The 18,743-nt window shown below is 50.0% G+C and overlaps 1 long non-coding RNA gene across 1 annotated transcript; it reads left to right on the top strand.

Annotated features, from left to right (window-relative positions):
* Positions 1–2,512, top strand: LOC129048893 (uncharacterized). The gene is made up of 2 exons (XR_008511568.2): positions 1–351; positions 621–2,512. It is a non-coding gene; the product is annotated as an uncharacterized LOC129048893 (long non-coding RNA).
* Positions 2,513–18,743: the final 16,231 nt, after the last annotated feature.

Here is an 18,743-nt window from a genome sequence, read left to right on the forward strand (position 1 = left end):
AGGGCTTCTTAGAGAGAGGGCGCCCCTGCTACCAGCATCCACAGGCTCAGTCTGAGCCTGGTTCCTGTTTGTGGTGCCCCTTTCTCAGGCCTGTGGGGATGTCAGGAGCTTAGGACAGCGCCTGGTTCAAGAGATGTGGCTACCTTCCCTCCTGCTTTCGGTACTCAGCGCAGGCAGGGTTCAGTGCAGCAAGTAACAGCTATGGGTTACTGGATTGCCTGCAACCATTGGCGACTGAGAGATCCCTGCAGCCCTCCCAGACCCCCGATCTGACTGGAGCCAGGCCCACGTGGGGAAAGGGTTAAACATTGGCAGTGACTTCATCCGTGCATTGGAGCAGGCGGAGGCAGAGTAAGTAAAAAAATCAGGACAGAGGTTGGGTGGAATTTTCCAGCGTTCATAAACAGGACCAGTCAGGGTTGCTAATGGAGGTCACCATGGAAACGGTCACATGTGCCTGCCTCCTGGTTATTCCACCCTGGTCAGGAGGATGATGCAAGCTCCGAGCCTCTTCATTGGCTGCCACCTTTCTCTCGCCACCGAAATCTGGTGGGAGATTGGCCGAGGACAGTTGCTGGGCTGGAGCTAGCCTTTCCCTTTCTCCCCCATCCCTCCCACAGGAACCTGCCGGAAGCTGTTGTTCTGAACCAGAGAAGGATGAAAATAGCTGCCAAAGATGTTGCCATAGCAACTGCTTTCCTTCCTGACCTCCTTGGAAGTTAGTAGTTGACTTTGTAGTTGAAGTACTTTTCTGAAGGCAGAAGAGGCTGTCAGCCATTTTACACTGACCTAACTTTCTTCTCTTGAAGGTGAACTCCCTCATTTTCCAGAGTAGTCAAGGAATTTCTGTGCCTCTACCCATGGCTTTGGTTACCAACCCACCCCTGGGGGCCTTGGTTTCTTTCTGTGAAATGGAATATTCATTCCAGCACTCACTACCTTCTAGGCTGGAGTAAGGCTCCAACTTTGCAAATGCTGTTAGTAAACTGTAGAGCTCCGTGCACTTCGAGGTGTCTTTACTTGACCAACACTGACACTCCCTTGGGCTAATGGCTCTATAAATTGGAGGATGGGGGCAGCTGATTTGTTCAACAAGCCCAGAGCTTTGGAGTTTGATTCCTGTTCTGTCACCAAAAGCCCCTGGGACCTTCAGCAGGTCACGCAGGCCCCCAGGGACTCATTTTCTCCTGTAAAAGGACACCTCTCTAGTTACCTCAAGAGGCCCCTTCCAGCTCTGACATTCCATGACCCTAAGTTAAAGGCCAGCCTGCTTTCCATAATAAATCTGTGGAACTTACCATCCACATAGGAAGTGAAAATGCAGCTGTGCTGCATTGAGTCCTTTCTACATGGCAGGCACTGCGGCACATGCAGTCACTGAATTTTCACAGAAGATAACTGTCATGATTACAGCACCTACCCAATTTGATGAGGAAATGGAGGCCCAGAGAAGTTAAATAAACTTGCCCAAGGTTGCACAGCCAGTAAATAGCAATGTCAAGACTTAAAGCCTGGTGGTCCAGCAGCTAGTCCACACAGCTGTCTTTCTAGGTACTGACTAGAATGACAAAAACAACATGGGTCAGTTCATAGCAGGTAAAACGTTGAGTGGAGCAAACCCTGGACGAGGCACCAGCAGCCCTGGGTTCTACCCTAGGCTGTGCCATTAAGTGGCACCCTGTTACCTCCAGTAAGTCACTCTTCCTCTCTTTGTCTCAGCTCTCCCATCTGTAAAAATAAGAAGTTAACTGGCTGGGCATGGTGGCTCACGCCTGTAATCCCAACACTTTGGGAGGCCGAGGTGGGCAGATCACCTGAGGTCAGGAGTTCAAAACCAGCCTGGCCAACATGGCGAAACCCTGTCTCTACTCAAAACACAAAAATTAGCCGGGCGTGGTGGCATACACCCATAACCCCAGCTACTTGGGAGGCTGAAGCAAGAGAATCGCTTGAACCCGGGAGGCAGAGGTTGCAGTGAGCCAAGATCGTGCCATTGCACTCCAGCCTGGGCGACAGAGTGAGACTCCATCTCAAAAACAACAAAACAAAACAAAAAATAAAAATAAATAAATAAGAGGTTAACCCAGATCTCTGAGGGCCTTTCTACACTAAACTCTCTCAGTCTTTGAGAGAAAGCAGCCCAGAGAAGACAGGTGCCAGCTTGCCCCAGTCACACAGTGAACAAGCACAGCCTCACCGGCTACCCACTAGCTTTGCTCTCAACCTTTGAAACAAACAAGGTTTGAGAAGGGTTGTTTGAACCTAGGGCCCATGAACCAGAAACAGTCCGTGGGAGCGTCGGCTGTGACTTTTCCAGAAAACTAACTGCATCCCATTTTAAGAGGGTCCTTTATTCAGAGATTAAGCCTGTGAAAGGAAAATAAATCTTGGAATCCCAAAATCACTAAGCCAAGGGAAAAGTCAAGCTGGAAACTATGTCAGGCAAACCTGCTTCCGATTTTATCCCTAAATAAGATAGCTACAAAGATTAAAAAAAAAAAAAAAAAAAAAAGCTGCATGCCTCCCTCATGTTGCCCACAAGGAATTTCCTTGTGGACAAAGGACAGACAATTTGCCCACAAGGAAATTCCTTGTGGACAAAGGACAGACAGAACTCAAAGTCATCCCTCCGAGGCTCACGTGAGACTAATGCGTATCGGACTGCTTCCCCTGATCTCTGATTTCACTAAACCAGACTAAAGCAAAAGTGACTACTCCTCTGCCCTCCTCTCAAATGTAAATTGCGTATTAGGTGAAAGGCTAATCAGAAACTCAAAAGAAAAGAGTGCAACTCTTTGTCTCTTATCTACTTCCTGAGGCTGTGTCATGGGTGTGTCCTTAACCTTGGCAAAATAAACTTTCTCTCTTTTTTGTTTTTTGAGACGGAGTCTTGCACTGTCGCCCCGGCTGGAGTGCAGTGGCACGATCTCGCCTCACTGCAACCTCCACCTCACCGGTTCAAGCGATTCTCCTGCCTTAGTCTCCCAAGTAGCTGGGATTACAGGCGCCTGCCATCATGCCCAGCTAATTTTTTGTATTTTTAGTAGAGACGGGATTTCACTATGTTGGGCAGGCTGGTCTCAAACTCCTGACCTCGGCTGGGCGCGGTGGCTCACACCTGTAATCCCAGCACTTTGGGAGGCCGAGGCGGGCGGATCACAAGGTCGGGAGATCGAGACCATCCTGGCTAACACGTGAAACCCCATCTCTACTAAAAATACAAAGAAAATTAGCCAGGCGCAGTGGCGGGTGCCTGTAGTCCCAGCTAGTTGGGAGGCTGAGGCAGGAGAATGACGTAAACCCGGGAGGCGGAGCTTGCAGTGAGCCAAGATAGCGCCATTGCACTCCAGCCTGGGCGACAGAGCAAGACTCCGTCTCAAAAAAACAAACAAACAAACAAAAAAACAATCAAACTCCTGACCTCAAGATCCAGCTGCCTCGGCCTCTCAAAGTGCTGGGATTACAGGTGTGAGCCACCGCGCCCGGCCGGCAAAATAAACCTTCTAAATTGGTTGAGACCTGTCTCAGATATTTTGGGTTCACAAGCCCTTCTTGTATCTTTGATGTTATAAAGACTTTTTTCTTATGAAATGGCAGTGACAGTGCAGGGTAATTTTGTTATAATTTTGTATTTGGGAAAAGTTGGCTCACCGTTTGTCAGTATTTCCAATACTTAAAGATGTTTTGTTATGGAAAATTTCAAACATAAAAAAGTAAAGGCCAGGCGTGGTGGCTCACATCTGTAATCCCAGCACTTTGGGAGGACGAAGCAGTCGAATTACCAGGTCAGAAGTTCGAGCCAAACTGGTCAACATGGTGAAACCCCATCTCTACTAAAAATGCAAAAATCAGCCAGGCATAGTGGTGCATATCTGTAGTCCCAGCTACTCAGGAGGCTGAGGCAGGAGAATCGCTTGAACCAGGAGTCGGAGCTTGCAGTGAGCCAAGATCACACCACTGCACTCCAGCCTGGGCTACAGAGCAAGACTCCGTCTCAAAAAAATTATCAAAAAATAAAATAAAAAGTAAAAAGAATAGTTTAGGGCCGAGCGCGGTGGCTCACGCCTGTAATCCCAGAACTTTGGGAGGCTGAGGTGGGTGGATCACCTGAGGTCAGGAGTTCAAGACCAGCCTGACCAACACGGAGAAACCCCGTCTCTACTAAAAATACCAAATTAGTCAGGTGTGGTGGTGCATGCCTGTAATCCCAGCTACTCAGGAGGCTGAGGTAGGAGAATCGCTTGAACCCGGGAGGCAGAGGTTGCGGTGAGCCGAGATCGTGCCATTGCACTCCAAGCCTGGGCAACAAGAGCAAAACTCTGTCTCAGAAAGAGAGAGAGAAAAAAAGAGTAGTTTAATGAATCCCCATGTTATTCATATCCAGCTCCAACAGTTACTAACTCCTGCCACTTCCCTTCCATCTAAACTCCCAATCCCTTGAAGGGGATCAGAATATCTCAGCCCCAACAAATGCTACTTAGGTATAAGGATAATTCTGAACTGAGGCATTTGAGATCAGACGGATGTAGAGAGAAGCCTTTCTGGAGCTTTCCTTATCTGACTACAAGCAAAAACTCCTAGGAATGAGGACTGCCATAAATATCCTCTTCCAGGGAAGGTTTATGGCCATGAAGACAGAAAGTCAGGCCAGGCACGGTGGCTCACGCCTGTAGTCTCAGCACTTTGGGAGGCCGAGGTGCACGGATCACGAGGCCAGGAGATCAAGACCGTCTTGGCTAACACAGTGAAACCCCGTCTCTACTAAACACACACACACACACACACACACACACACACACGCACGCACAAAATTAGCAGGGCGTGGTGGCGGGTGCCTGTAGTCCCAGCTACTCTGGAGGCTGAGGCAGGAGAATGGCGTGAACCCGGGAGGCGGAGCTTGCAGTGAGCCGAGATCACGCCACTGCACTCCAGCCTGGGCGAGAGAGCAAGACTCCGTCTCAAAAAAAGAAAAAAAAAGGACAGTCGGCACTGAGACGAAACTGCACAAACAAATCTGACTAAATTCAGAGTCATCTTCCACTAGTTTTCCCCATATATTTACCATCCCACGGTTTTGTAGCCCCCAGAAGCTTAAAACCCTTTTCCCTTTGCCTCGTCACATCTTCACGATGTACTGCTATCTTGAAAATGATATGTGAGCTCTCAGGCCAGGCAATAAGAGGGTGGAAGAAAGTGTTTCTTCTTTCTTTGTAACCCCCATTACCTGGAGTATTTTGAAACAAACCGTAACTATTTTTATTATTTTTTCTTTTTTTGAGAAGGAGTTTCGCTCTGTCGCCTAGGCTGGAGCGCAGTGGCGCGATCTCAGCTCACTGCAAGCTCCGCCTTCCGGGTTCACGCCATTCTCCTGCCCCAGCCTCACGAGTAGCTGGGACTACAGGCGCCCACCACCACACCCGGCTAATTTTTTTTCTTTTTTTTTTTTAGTAGAGACTGGAGTTTCACCGTGTTAGCCAGGATGGTCTCGATCCCCTGACCTGGTGATCCACCCGCCTTGGCCTCCCAAAGTGCCGGCATTGCAGGCGTCAGCCACTGCGGCTGGCCTATTTTTATTATTTTTTCAATTTGCAAAACATTTTTTATATAATCAAAACCCTATTAGCATTTTCACACCTAAAAAAATTAACCGGGGAGCCTCTCTGAACCTACTCTGGTTCAAGGACTGCCTGAAAACAAAACAAAACAAAACAAAAAGAAAACTGTTTTTTTAGTATTAATCTTCAAATACAGTTTGCCTCAATATTTTTTGAGAGTTGGTTTGTTCAATCAGGACCTAAGTGGAATCTGCACATTTCCTTGGATTTCTATGTCTCTTAAGACTCTAGCATACTCTATAGGTTTAATCTGCGCACCTTTTTTCCCCCTGAAATTTATTTGCTGAAGAATCTGGGTGGTTTGCCTTTGGAATTTTCCACATTCTGGATTTTGCCCATCATATCCCTGTGGTGTGGTATGATATAGTCTTCTGTTCCCTCTGCATTTCCTATAAACAAGTGATTAGATCTAGAGACTTGATCCAACCTGGGTTCCCCTTTCTTTTTTTTTTTTTTTTGAGACAGGATCTTGGTCTATCACCCAGGCTGGAGTGTAGTAGCACAATCATGGCTCACTGCAGCCTCAGCCTTCCAGGGTGAAGCGATCCTCCCACTTACCACAGCCTCTCAAATAGTTGGGACTACAGGCGCATGCCACTACCAAGCCTGGCTAATTTTTTTTTGTATTTTGTGTAGAAATGGGGTTTTACAATGTTGCCCAGGCTCCTTTTTTTTTTTTTGAGATGGAGTTTTACTCTTGTTGCCCAGGCTGGAGTGCCATGGTGCGATCTCAGCTCACCACAACTTCTGCCTCCTGCGTTCAAGAGATTTTCCTGCCTCAGCCTCCCAAGTAGCTAGGATTACAGGCATGTACCACCACACCCAGCTAAGTTTTGTATTTTTAGTAGAGACAGGTTTTCTCCATGTTGGTCAGGCTGGTCTGGAACTCCTGACCTCAGGTGATCCACCTGCCTCAGCCTCCCAAAGTGCTGGGATTACAGGCTTTTTTTTTTTTTTTTTTTTTTTTTTTTTTGAGACGGAGTCTTGCTCTTCCACCTAGGCTGAGTGCAGTGGTACGATTTCAGCTCACTGCAACCTCCGCCTCCTGGGTTCAAGCGGTTCTCCTGCCTCAGCCTCCTGAGCAGCTGGGATTACAGGCAGGTGCCACCACGCCCAGCTAATTTTTGCATTTTTAGTGGAGATGGGGTTTCACCATCTTGGCCAGGATACAGGCCTTTAAAAAAAAAAAAAAAAAAAAAAAGCATATTTTATAGATGATGTTGAAGTCATTCAATTAAAAAAAAATGTAAACCAGAAAGCCAGGAGCCACACTTCTCTGATGGGAATTCAGTACATCCATTCCTCTTTGGTTTTAGCCGTTGCCCCTGGTTCTGGCCAGAGCCCCCACAAAGCTCTTCTGTAGCCTTGCAGAGCCGCCCTCGCTGAGTCATTCCTTGGCATCCCACTCTCTGCTGATGCTGCTAATTTGGAAGCTCAGTGAACAATGCCCTTAGTTAGGAAAGCTGCAGTCTGTTCTCATCAGCCACCACATCCCTATATGGAGACCTGCATGAGAAATTCCTTAGATATTAACTGCCAGCAAAAAGTTTCCTTTCTCTGAGGAACTGGGATGCTTTTTCCCTAGAGACAAGAAGAATCATGCAACTACCTTTGTTCCTCTTCCTTTCTCTTTGGCTCACGGAAGCTCAAAGCAGTAACTGAGGCACAACTCTGGCAGTCATACAGGACTCCGGCCCTTTTCTTTGGTCTTATCTTTTAGGTATGCATGAATTTTCTCTGCTTGATTCTTATTTTATTTTTTATTTATTTATTTATTTATTTATTTATTTATTTATTTATTTTTGAGACAGTCTTGCTCTGTTGCCCAGGAGGGAGTGCGGTGGTGCAATCTCAGCTCACTGCAAGCTCTGCCTCCCAGGTTCACGCTATTCTCCTGCCTCAGCCTCCCAAGTAGCTAGGACTACAGGCACCCGCCACCACGCTCGGCTAATTTTTTGTATTTTTAATAGAGACGGGGTTTCACCGTGTTAGCCAGGATGGTCTCAAACTCCTGACCTTGTGATTCACCTGCCTCGGCCTCCCGAAGTGCTGGGATTACAGGTGTGAGCCACTGCACCCAGCTTATTTCTATTTTTATTATTATTATTTTTTGAGACAGAGTCTCACACTGTCGCCCAGGCTAGAGTGCAGTGGCACAATCTCTGCTCACTGCAACCTCCGCCTCCTGGGTTTAAGCAATTCTCCTGCCTCAGCCTCCTGAGTAGCTGCGATTACAGGTGCATGCCACCTCGCCTGGCTAATTTTTGTATTTTTAGTAGAGATGGGGTTTTGCCACGTTGGCCAGGCTGTTCTTGAACTCCTGACCTCAAGTGATCCGCCCACTTCGGTCTCCCAAAGTGTTGGGATTACAGGTGTGAGCCACCGTGCTTGATTTTTACCTATCTCAATTTCATTGTATGTTGACAAGCTGACTCCAATTCTTTGTGTAAATGATTGATATAAAGAGTTAAAGGGAGACTGGGTGTGGTGGCTCACTCCTGTAATCTCAGCACTTTGGGAGGCTGAGGCGGGCAGATCACCTGAGGTCAGGAGTTCGAGACCAGCCTGACAAACATGGAGAAACCCCGACTCTACTAAAAATACAAAATTAGCCGGGCATGGTGGTACATGCCTGTAATCCCAACCACTCAGGAGGCTGAGGCAGGAGAATTGCTTGAACCCAGGAGGCAGAGGTTTCAGTGAGCCAAGATGGCGCCACTGTACTCCAGCCTGGGTGACAGATTGAGACTCCACCTCAAAACAAAAAACAAACAAACAAAAACCAAAAACAAACACAAAAAAGAAAAGAAAAATTAAAAAAATATATACTAGTAGCAGAGAAGGACCTAGTTTTCCTGACTTCTAGCTTCAATTCCTTACTAGGACAGAACTTCATTCACTCAACAAACACCCTTTATGCAAGGTACAGCTAGTAAAAATAAGGCAGGAAAAAGGCAAGAATTCCGCCTTCCTGGAGCTTACATTCTAGCAGAGGATTCGGGTAATAATCCTAGTGAATGAGCACTGTACATGTTCTGAGAAAATATAGGTGATGGAATAAAGGGAACAGAGGAGGGGACCAATTTTGACAAGGGTTGACAAGGAAGGTGACATTTGAGTGGAGAGTTAAAGGATGAGAATACATCAGCTTTGAGAAGAGAGGAAGATTTCAGATGGAGGGAAGAACAAGGGCAGGCAGAGGCGCCAGAGTGACCAAGATGTCGCTCTGGGAGGTGGGCTCCTTCCCCCTACCTTCCACAGGGAGAGAGTTGTTCCTTCCCCTTGGCACATGTGGGAAATCTCCCAGTAATAGGTCCCCTGTCCTTTGCTTACAAGTTTGAAATATGCAGCCGTTCTCCCTGCCTCCAGACTTCAGTCACCACCACCTGCCTTGAAACAAATGCCCACATCCTTCCCAGGGGGTGCAGGCCCCCGGCCTTCCCACCCTTGAGCTGAACTTCAGAGACGCCCAGTAAGGGATCTGGAGGCTGCGGGAGCCCTAGCTCCCTGCTCCAGGCCAAATAAGAGGCGCCACCTTCTTTAGCTCATGGAAGTGGACATTTAGTCAGTGCTGATGTGGGGAATCCCTGAGGGGCCACTAGAGCACAAAAGTCAGTCTTAAGCCAGGGTGGCATAGCTAGGAGGGCTTCCAGGGAGAAGTGATTCACAACTCAAAAAAGCCTGAGAACATCAACCAAGAGGCTTGGGACTTTGTTTTATCACAGCTCGTTATGTAAACCAGTGGCCAGTCTCCAACACACAGTCCGTGCTCAGTAAACATCTGTTGAATGTATGAATGAGCCAGGCATAAGGGGGTGTTAACTTCAAAATGCTTTTAGTAGTAGTAGTGAGCTCCCTGTAAGTGAGAGAAGCCAGGGAGCTGTTAAATGGCTCCTCCTCTGGATTCTCGTCTTAGGGAAGGGTGAAGGCCTAGGACAGCCTAAATCCCTTCCATGCCAGGGCAGTGTGGGGGTAACCTACAATCACCTGGAAAGGGAATCACATCCAAACAAAGCAATCCACATTCGCTGAGTGGGCTGAACTTAGAACCCCAGACCTCTCTGCCCCTCAGTAGCCGCTGGCCTAGTCCACCCGCGCCTGGCCGCACGACCCCCAGCCCTGAAGAGCCCTGGGCCTCGCCCTGTAACTCCCTCCTAGTTCTGGACGCTTGGGGCGGGCAGCGGGAACTGACGCAGCTGCCAGCGCCCTTGGAAGACTCAGGCTCCGGGAGGCGAGGCGAGGCGCGGCGCGACTGTGGGACGCAGTGCAAGCTGGGCGTCACCCCCTCGGCGTCACCCGCTCCGTGTCGCCCGGGAGGGAGCTCAGCCCGCCCCCGCAGCCAGAGCCCCTGCGGCTGCCGGGAGGGAAGGAGGAAAGAATGCGGCCCATTCTCCTTCCAGCTCTGGACCCACCGCGGCCCCTGAGGAGAGCAAAGGTCACCTGGTGGCCATCAAGCAGACCAGGGAGAGGCAAAACTCTTTATCTGAGGAATTCAGAAGTAATGAGACTTCCCTAAACCATTTGGTTCCTAGCTCCGGTCCAACAAAATTTCCAAGTAATTAGAATTTCTATACATCTCCGCAAATGCATACCTGTCCAAACTCATTGTGCAACCCTTGCTGACTGACATTAGGCACCAAAATGTCTTATGTGGCTAGTGTGGTCCAAGTTACCTGTAAGCTGTAAGTTCCCTCTTTAAGGTCCATAAATGCCCCTAAGGAAAATCCCTAAGTCCTCTAGCTGAGGCGCGCCTCTGCACTCTTCTGTAGCGCTTTTTCTTTTTCTTTTAATTTTTTTTTTTTTTTTTTGAGACAGAGTCTTGCCTCACTCTGTCTCCCAGGCTGGAGTGCAGTGGCCCGATCTCGGCTCATTGCCACCTCTGCGTCCTGGGTTCAAGCGATTCTCCTGCCTCAGCCTCCCAAGTAGCTGGGACTACAGGCACGTGTCACCACTCCCAGCTAATTTTTGTTATTTTTAGTAGAGAGGGTTTCACCATGTTGGCCAGGCTGGTCTTGAACTACTGTCCCCAAGTGATCCACCCGCCTCGGTCTCCCAAAGTGCTGGGATTACAGGTGTGAGCCACCGCGCCTTGCCTTGGTAGTGTTCTATGTAATGAAACTTTCCTTTTCAAACCTACACTGCCCTCCGTAGTGCAAACCGAACAGCCAGTGCTGAGGCGCAGAGCGGCCTCAGGCACCAGGTGGGAGCAGGCAGGAAAGGCACGTGCGCGAAAAGGGAGGAAAAGGGGACGAAGAGCACACTGGCCAGGGGAGCGAAGTCGGTGACAGAAACGGCCGCTGGCCGTGTGGGGTGTGTGAGCTCTGTGGGGTGGGGTGTGTGGTGTGTGTGTTTTGCGTATTTTTAATAGATACCGGGTCTGGCCAGGTTGCCCAGGCTGGTCTCAAACTCCCCTTCCAGTCCTGGAACCCCTTGGACTCCCCAGTTCGTAAGGTCAGTACAGAGATCCTGGGAGGGAGAAGCAGGGCCAGCTACCACCGCCCTTCCGCTCCAGACGGTCAGATTGGCCAGGCCCGGCCGCCCAGCCAGATGCTTCCCGGTGACTCAGCGCCCGGCGTGTCACGTGACGGCGGGTGGGCAGCTGCGCAGGGGCCGCTGGGAGTCCCGCGCTGCCTCCCCTGCCCCCCCGCCGGGGCCACCTCCCCCAGCCAGGTCCCCTCTTCCTGCCGTGTCCCCAGGGCAGGACCGCATCGGAGAGAGTCCGGGAGGAGGCCGCGCTCCTGGGGGCTGGAGACCCGGCGGCGGTGGCCACTGCGCGCTGTTCCAGCCTTGAGGGAGGGAACCGCGGGCCTGGGTCCGCCTTGGGATTTGGGAACCAGTTTCCTGCCGAGTTGACCTAACTTGAGCCTTCAGTAGTTCCGGGGCGGGTGTTGTGGTCTCCGTGCCAAAGTCGGGAAAACGGTATCTGGGCTGGCGAAGGGCCGCGAGGGTGGTGGGAGGACCCTGTGGCTGCGCCTACCAGACCGCGGGAACCCACACTGAGTGGGGTGGGACGGGCTGCCACCCCGGCTTTGTCAGCCCCATGCCCCCTTCTCGCCCTTCATCCCCACTCCCTCACTTAGGCTCCAATTCCTCCTGATTTTGTTCTGTTTTTCCCTTTGGGCATCCAAGGCAGCCACCTGCCCAGGCCTGGGCCTGTTCAAACACTGTCTCCGCTGTACTCCCTAGCTCCTTCCTTGAACCCCTACATTGTCTGCATTCAGGAAGTTTTGTGGCTTTTTAGGATGTTTTTTTAAACACAGGGTCTGGCTCTGTTGCCCAGGCCGGAGTGCAGTAGTGTGATCATAGCTCACTGTAACCTCGAACTCCTGGGCTCCAGCCATAGGAAGCTTTTGATAAAACGACCTTTGCTCTGACCGCACCCCGGCCTTGCTGAATAAAGCCAGGCCTCTCTCTTGGGTTACAGCAGGCCCTTCAGGACTTGGCTGCCCCTCTCTGCTCCAGCTTCTCCTGATGTTCCTCGCCCACCCCAGAACTCCTTCCCCAAAACTGAGGGAACTCAGCTTGTCCTTGAGATCTCAGCTCTGCCCAGTGGTCTCCTTAGACTGGGTGTGAGGGTCCCGCTGTGGACTCCCTGAGCTTAGGGAGAGGGCTGATTTGTTCCTGCTCTCTCAGGCCCAGTTTAGGCCTCAAGACAAGAGCCCAGATTGTCTCCTCAGAGCTCAGAATGCTGCCACCACGTGTGGTCAGACCACTATTGGCCCAGCTCTGACCAGTAACTGGGGCAAGGCTCAGGATTGCTGAGAAAGATTGGGGGCAGCAGAGAAGCTTCTAAGAAAAGGTTAAATAATACACCTCTTTTTCTTGTTGTTTTTGTTTTTTTGAGACGGAGTCTTGCTCTGTCACCCAGGCTGGAGTGCAGAGGTGCGAACTCGGCTCACTGCAACCTCTGCCTCCTGGGTTCAAGTGATTTTCCTGCCTCAGCCTCCCAAGTAGCTGGGAGTACAGGCATGTGCCACCACGCCCAGCTAATTTTTGTATTTTTAGTAGAGACGAGATTTCACCATGTTGGCTAGGATCTGGATCTCTTGACCTCGTGATCCACCCGCCTCAGCCTCCCAAAGTGCTGGGATTACAGGCATGAGCCACTGCGCCCTGCCGATACTCCTCTAATAAGAAAAAAATATCAGCCGGGCGCGGTGGCTCACGCCTGTAATCCCAGCACTTTGGGAGGCCGTGGCAGGCGGATCACGAGCTCAGGAGATCGAGACCATCCTGGCTAACATGGTGAAACCCGTCTCTACTAAAAATACAAAAAAAATAGCCGGGCGTGGGCCGGGCGCGGTGGCTCATGCCTGTAATCCCAGCACTTTGGGAGGCTGAGGCGGGTGGATCACGAGGTGAGGAGATCGAGACCATCCTGGCTAACAGTGAAAGCCCGTCTCTACTAAAAATGCAAAAAAATTAGCTGGGCATGGTGATGGGCACCTGTAGTCCCAGCTATTCGGGAGGCTGAGGCAGGAGAATGGTGTGAACCCGGGAGGCGGAGCTTGCAGTGAGCTGAGATCGTGCCACTGCACTCCAGCCTGGGCGACAGAGTGAGACTCCATCTCAAAAAAAAAAAAAAAATTGAAAAGGCAAAATGAAGACCAGTCCCAAAAGGTGGCCATAGGATGACCTTTGGGATTCTCTAGGCATGGCACCTCTGTGACTTATTCACCATTGATGAGGCTGGGCTCTGATGAGTAGATTGATAAGATGTAGCTAGCTTCTGTCAGGTAGAAAAGATGACCCAAGATAATGGGCTTATTACCCTGCAGGGCAGCAGGTACTTTTGGATGTAACTCAGCAGTCTTATTCCAGCATTGTTTTTTCAGTGCCCCTGAGTATTTCAGTCTCTCCAGTTCCCTTTGAACTAGTGTTTCCACCATGATAGTAGTTTCTTAACACGTAAAGTAACCTTTGGTACATACATTAAAGACAGTCATGTTTATAACTTTGGAAATTATATCCTGTGACACATTTGGAGACTGTCTCACCAAGATGTCCAATTGGTTTTGGCTGCCAGAGCCAATTACATTTTGTTGCACGTGACATTTGCCTCATAGGTTCACCTGCCTCAGGCTTCCTGGCTCCATCCTGTGACTTATTATTTTTTTAATAATACCCAAGTACGGCTGGGTGTGGTTGCTCACACCTGCAATCCTAGCACTTTGGGAGGCTGAGGCGGGGGTGGATCACCTGAGGTCAGGAGTTCGAGACCAGCCCGGCCAACATGGTGAAACCCTGTCTCCACTAAAAATACAAAAATTAGCCAGGTGTGGTGGCAGGCGCCTGTAATCCCAGCTACTTGGGAGGCTGAGGAAGGAGAATCGCTTGAACCCAGGAGGCAAAGGTTGCAGTGAGCCAAGATCACACCACTGCACTCTAGCCTGGGTGACAGAGCCAGACTCCGTCCCAAAAACAAACAAATAACACCCAAGTACATGGGTATTTTCTTTTAAAATTCAAACAGTAAAGTTAAAGTTGGTTGGACAATCACCTCCCATCCTAGGCCTGTTGACTACTGGCCAGGCACAGTGGCTCACACCTGTAATCCCAGCACTTTGGGAGGCCGAGGCGGGCAGATCACTTGAGGTCAGGAGTTTGAGACCAGCCTGGCCAACATGGCGAAACCCTGTCTCTACTAAAAATACAATAATTAGCCAGGTGTGGTGGCATGCACCTGTGGTCCCAGCTACTGGGGAGGCTGAGGTGGGAGGACTGCTTGAGCTCAGGAGGCAGAGGTTGCACTGAGCAGAGATGCCCCACTCCACTCCACCCCAGGTGACAGAACCGGACCCTGTCTCACAAAAACAAAAAACAAAAAAAAAAGGTAGTATATGGGATCACTGTCATATATGTGGTTCACCACTGATGGACATGTCATTATTCAGTACATGACTATGTATGTATATATACACATACAAACATAATGTGCTTGTGAATGTGTATATATATTGATATCACACACGTAGATATATCCTAATATATGTATAAATAGTATATACATAATTGAAATACATCATTTTAATGGTTCAAGAACAGCCTAGGCAGCATAGGAAGACTCCATCTTGCCAAGACATTTTTTAAAAATTGGCTGGGCGCGGTGGCTCACGCCTGTAATCCCAGCACTTTGGGAGGCCAAGGCAGGCGGATTGCCTGAGGTCAGAAGTTCAAGACCAGCCTGGCCAACATGGTGAAACCCCATCTCTACTAAAAATACAAAAATTAGCCAGGCGTGGTGGCAGGCGCCTGTAATCCCAGCTACTCGGGAAGCTGAGGCAGGAGAATCACTTGAACCTGGGAGACAGCGGCTGCAGTGAGTGGAGATCACGCTATTGCACTCCAGCCTGGGCGACAAAGCGAGACTCCGTCTCAAAAAATAAAAATAAAAATTAGCTGGGCATGGTGAAATGGGCCTGTAGTCCTAGCTACTCAGGAGCATGAGGCAGGAGGATCCCTTGAACACAGGAGTTTCAGGTTACGGTGAGCTACGATTATGCCACTATCCCCCAGCCTGGGCAACAGAATGAAACTTTCTTTAAAAATTATAAATTAAAAAACTAAAAAGGGAGAACTATTTTGGGACATAAGTCCTACCTACCTCACTCTTTTATTGTTTTGGTGTTTGTTTTCTTTAAAAAACAAAAACAAAACAGGGTCTCGCTCTCTCTCCCAGGCTGGAATGCAGTGACACCATCATGGCTCACTGAAGCTTCAACCTCCTGAGCTCAAGCAATCCTTCTGCCTCAGCCTCCCAAGTAACTGAGACCACAGGCATGAACCACCATGCCTGGCTAATTTTTAAATATTTTGTGTAGAGATGGGGTCTTGCTATGTGACTTGGGGGGACCTCACTCTTTTTGTTTTTTGTTTTTTTGGTTTTTGTTTTTTGAGACAGAGTCTTGCTCTGTCACCATGCTGGAGTGCAGTGATGCAATCTCGGCTCACTGCAACCTCCGCCTCCTGGGTTCAAGCAATTCCCCTGCCTCAGCCTCCTAAGTAGCTGGGACTACAGGTGTGCGCCACCACGCCCGGCTAATTTTTTGTATTTTAGTAGAGATGGGATCTCACCATGTTGGCCAGGATGGTCTCGATCTGCTGACCCTGTGATCCACCTGCCTCGGCCTCCCCAAGTGCTGGGATTACAGGTGTGAGCCACTGTGCCCAGCCACTTTTTAACTGCTAACATGGCAACACAAACTATAAAATACCTATGAATAAATTAATGTGCAAGACTTTGTGTAGAAATTTATTAATTTTTTTTTTTGAGACAGAGTTTCGCTCTTGTTGCCTAAGCTGGAGTGCATTGGCATGACCTCAACTCACTCCAACCTCTGCCTCCCAGATTCAAGCGATTCTCCTGCCTCAGCCTCCTGAGTAGCTGGGATTACAGGTGCCTGCTACCATGCCCGGCTAATTTTTTATATTTTTAGTAGAGAAGGAGTTTCACTATGTTGGCCAGGTTGGTCTCAAACTCCTGACCTCAGGTAATCTGCCTGCCTCGGCCTCCCAAAGTGCTGGGATTACAGGCTTGAGCCACCATGCCCAGCCAATTTGTTGTTTTTAAATAACCTTGTTTACAACTTTGTAACACTGATAAATTTTATAAACAATGAGATGTATGAGGCAAAAAGTGAAAGCACACACACACACACACACACACACACACACACACACACACACACACACACACACACACACACACACACACACACACACACACACACACACACACACACACACGGACTCTGCCTGAAGCAACAGCACTGTGTATTTTTCCAGAGCTTTATCTTTATCTTTATGAGCATATTTCTGGAACTTGCGTTTGGGGGTTGAGTTGAACTGCTTCCTCACAGGGAGTTAAGCACACCTATAAATAGCTGTGATGCATCATGGACTGTGAAAAACACCGCAGCTGAGTCACCCGGTGCGTTGGGAACCTGCGTCAGGGAGAGTCATGAGCACGGGGTGGCTTCAGAGATGGAGTGGGGCCTTAATTAGGCCCGGAAGGATGAGCTGGTGGATAAGTTAGACAGGACATTCCAGGCAGGCACTTGGTCTAGAGGTGGGCTGATCGTTTCTAAATGGCAGAACCCTGACAAACGTGAGACTGAGAGTCCACAGAGGGGCACGTGGGGCTGAGCTGAAAGGCCCCCAGGGCCAGCATCCTGGCCCATGCCTTATGGAAGGTCAGGCTAGAAGCCCTGGGCCAGCCCCAGGAAATAGGAAGTTTCCAGGCCGTGGACCTCCTGTGCCCCTCAGGGTGGGGGCCATGGAAGAGCTCCTGTTTGTTGCAGGGAGGGGAAGTCTGTACCCCAAAAAGGTCTTCCCATAATCCTGGAGCTGGGAGTGTGCTCGATGCACCAATGGCAAATGGTGTGTGGCAAACACGCTCCATGCCTGGCACTCTTACTACTGTCAAGAGAAGGGTCCCAGAACTCAGGAGGCAGCCACCAGCAATCAGCAGGAGCTGGCAGGGGAGGCAGACGGGCCTCCGTCTCTTTCCCATTTCTTAAATTGGCAGATGAATGATCTGCAGGGAATGGTCTGTCCTGAGTCGCAAGTCCCAGACCTTGGGAGTCCTTCCAGGGGTGCACACTGCCCCCTAAGGAGCTGGTGCACGAGGTGCAAGCTGGGGCCCTGTGGGGAGGGCTCCAGAGTGAGGTAGGACCTTCATCCCTTCAGCCTCTCCAAATACAGACTGGCAGCACAGAGTTCCTTGCAGGGGGAGGCAGAGGCCCTGAGACAGCCAGCCCTGGCTCCAGGTCCGGCGGTGAGGAGGTGAAAGCAGGTCTGGAATTGAGATTTCCTGCCCGTCAGTCAGGTCCGGTCTGCCATGGGGCTTTTTCTTTTCCCCTCAAGAACCTAAAGCCAGCCAGGTACGGTGGCTCATGCCTGTAATCCAGCACTTTGGGAGGCTGAGGTGGGTGGATCACTTGGGGTCAGGAATTTGAGACCAGCCTGGCCAACATGGTGAAACCCTGTCTCTACTAAAAATACAAAAATTAGCCAAGTATGGTGGCGCACACTTGTAATCGCAACTTCTCGGGAGGCTGAGGCAGGAGAATCGCTTGAACTCAGGAGGCAGAGATTGCAGTGAGCTGAGATCGAGCCAGTGCAGTCCAGCCTGGGCAACAGAACGAGACTCCGTCTCAAAAAAAAAAAACCCAAAAAAACAAAAAACACAAAAGAACCAAGTGATCTGCAGGAACTGAAGAGGGAGGGAAGGGCAAACAGATTCTCTGCCCAGCTCGGCCCTAACTCAAAGGTGAGGACAGGCATGACCTGGCCTCATTTCCCATGCTCTGTAACTGGAGGGCTTGTAGCCCACAGGCCGGTGTTTGGCTAACAGGGCCCTTCTTTTTTCCTGCAGTTTGCTCTGTCTCCTGTTGCATGTGTGCCTCATGTTTGCATGGTGTCTCTGCTTTTAGCTCTTTTCTGTTTTCCTGTTGAGCCCTGCCGAACTCTTCCTGTGTTCCTGGATCCTTCTGGCCCTGTATATTATTGCGAGACAGAGTCACCCCTGGGCAGGAGTGGCCTGAGTTGGGCATTTTCAATCAGAGGGACTCTCACATCAGCCTGTGGTGGGGCCCAGGAACACGTGCTCTTCCACTGAGGCTGCTGCCTGGTCACAGGAGCTGGACCTCTGCAGCCTGTGGACATCTCTCCCTTAGGTGTCTGTGTCCTTGGCTCAGGAGGTGTCAAGCAAAATGTCAGCTTATTGGCCAGGCACAGTGGCTCACACCTTTAATCTCAGCACTTTGGGAAGCAGAGGTGGGAGGATCGATCGTTTGAGTCCAGGAGTTAAGAGAGCAGCCTAGGCAACATAGGGAGACCGCATCTCTAAAATATATATATATATATATATATATCTATTTTTGAGACGGAGTTTCACTCTTGTTGCTCAGGCTGGAGCGCAATGGTGCTATCTCAGCTCACTGCAACCTCTGCCTCCCGGGTTCAAGTGATTCTCCTGCCTCAGCCTCCCGAGTAGCTGGGATTACAGGCGCGCACCACCACACCCGGCTAATTTTTTGTATTTTTAGTAGAGACAGGGTTTCACCATGGCCAGGCTGGTCATGAACTTCTGACCGTAGGTGATCCGCCCGCCTCGGCCTTCCAGAG

This window comes from Pongo abelii, chromosome 9 (genome assembly GCF_028885655.2).
Source record: "Pongo abelii isolate AG06213 chromosome 9, NHGRI_mPonAbe1-v2.0_pri, whole genome shotgun sequence".
Classification (NCBI taxonomy): domain Eukaryota; kingdom Metazoa; phylum Chordata; class Mammalia; order Primates; family Hominidae; genus Pongo; species Pongo abelii.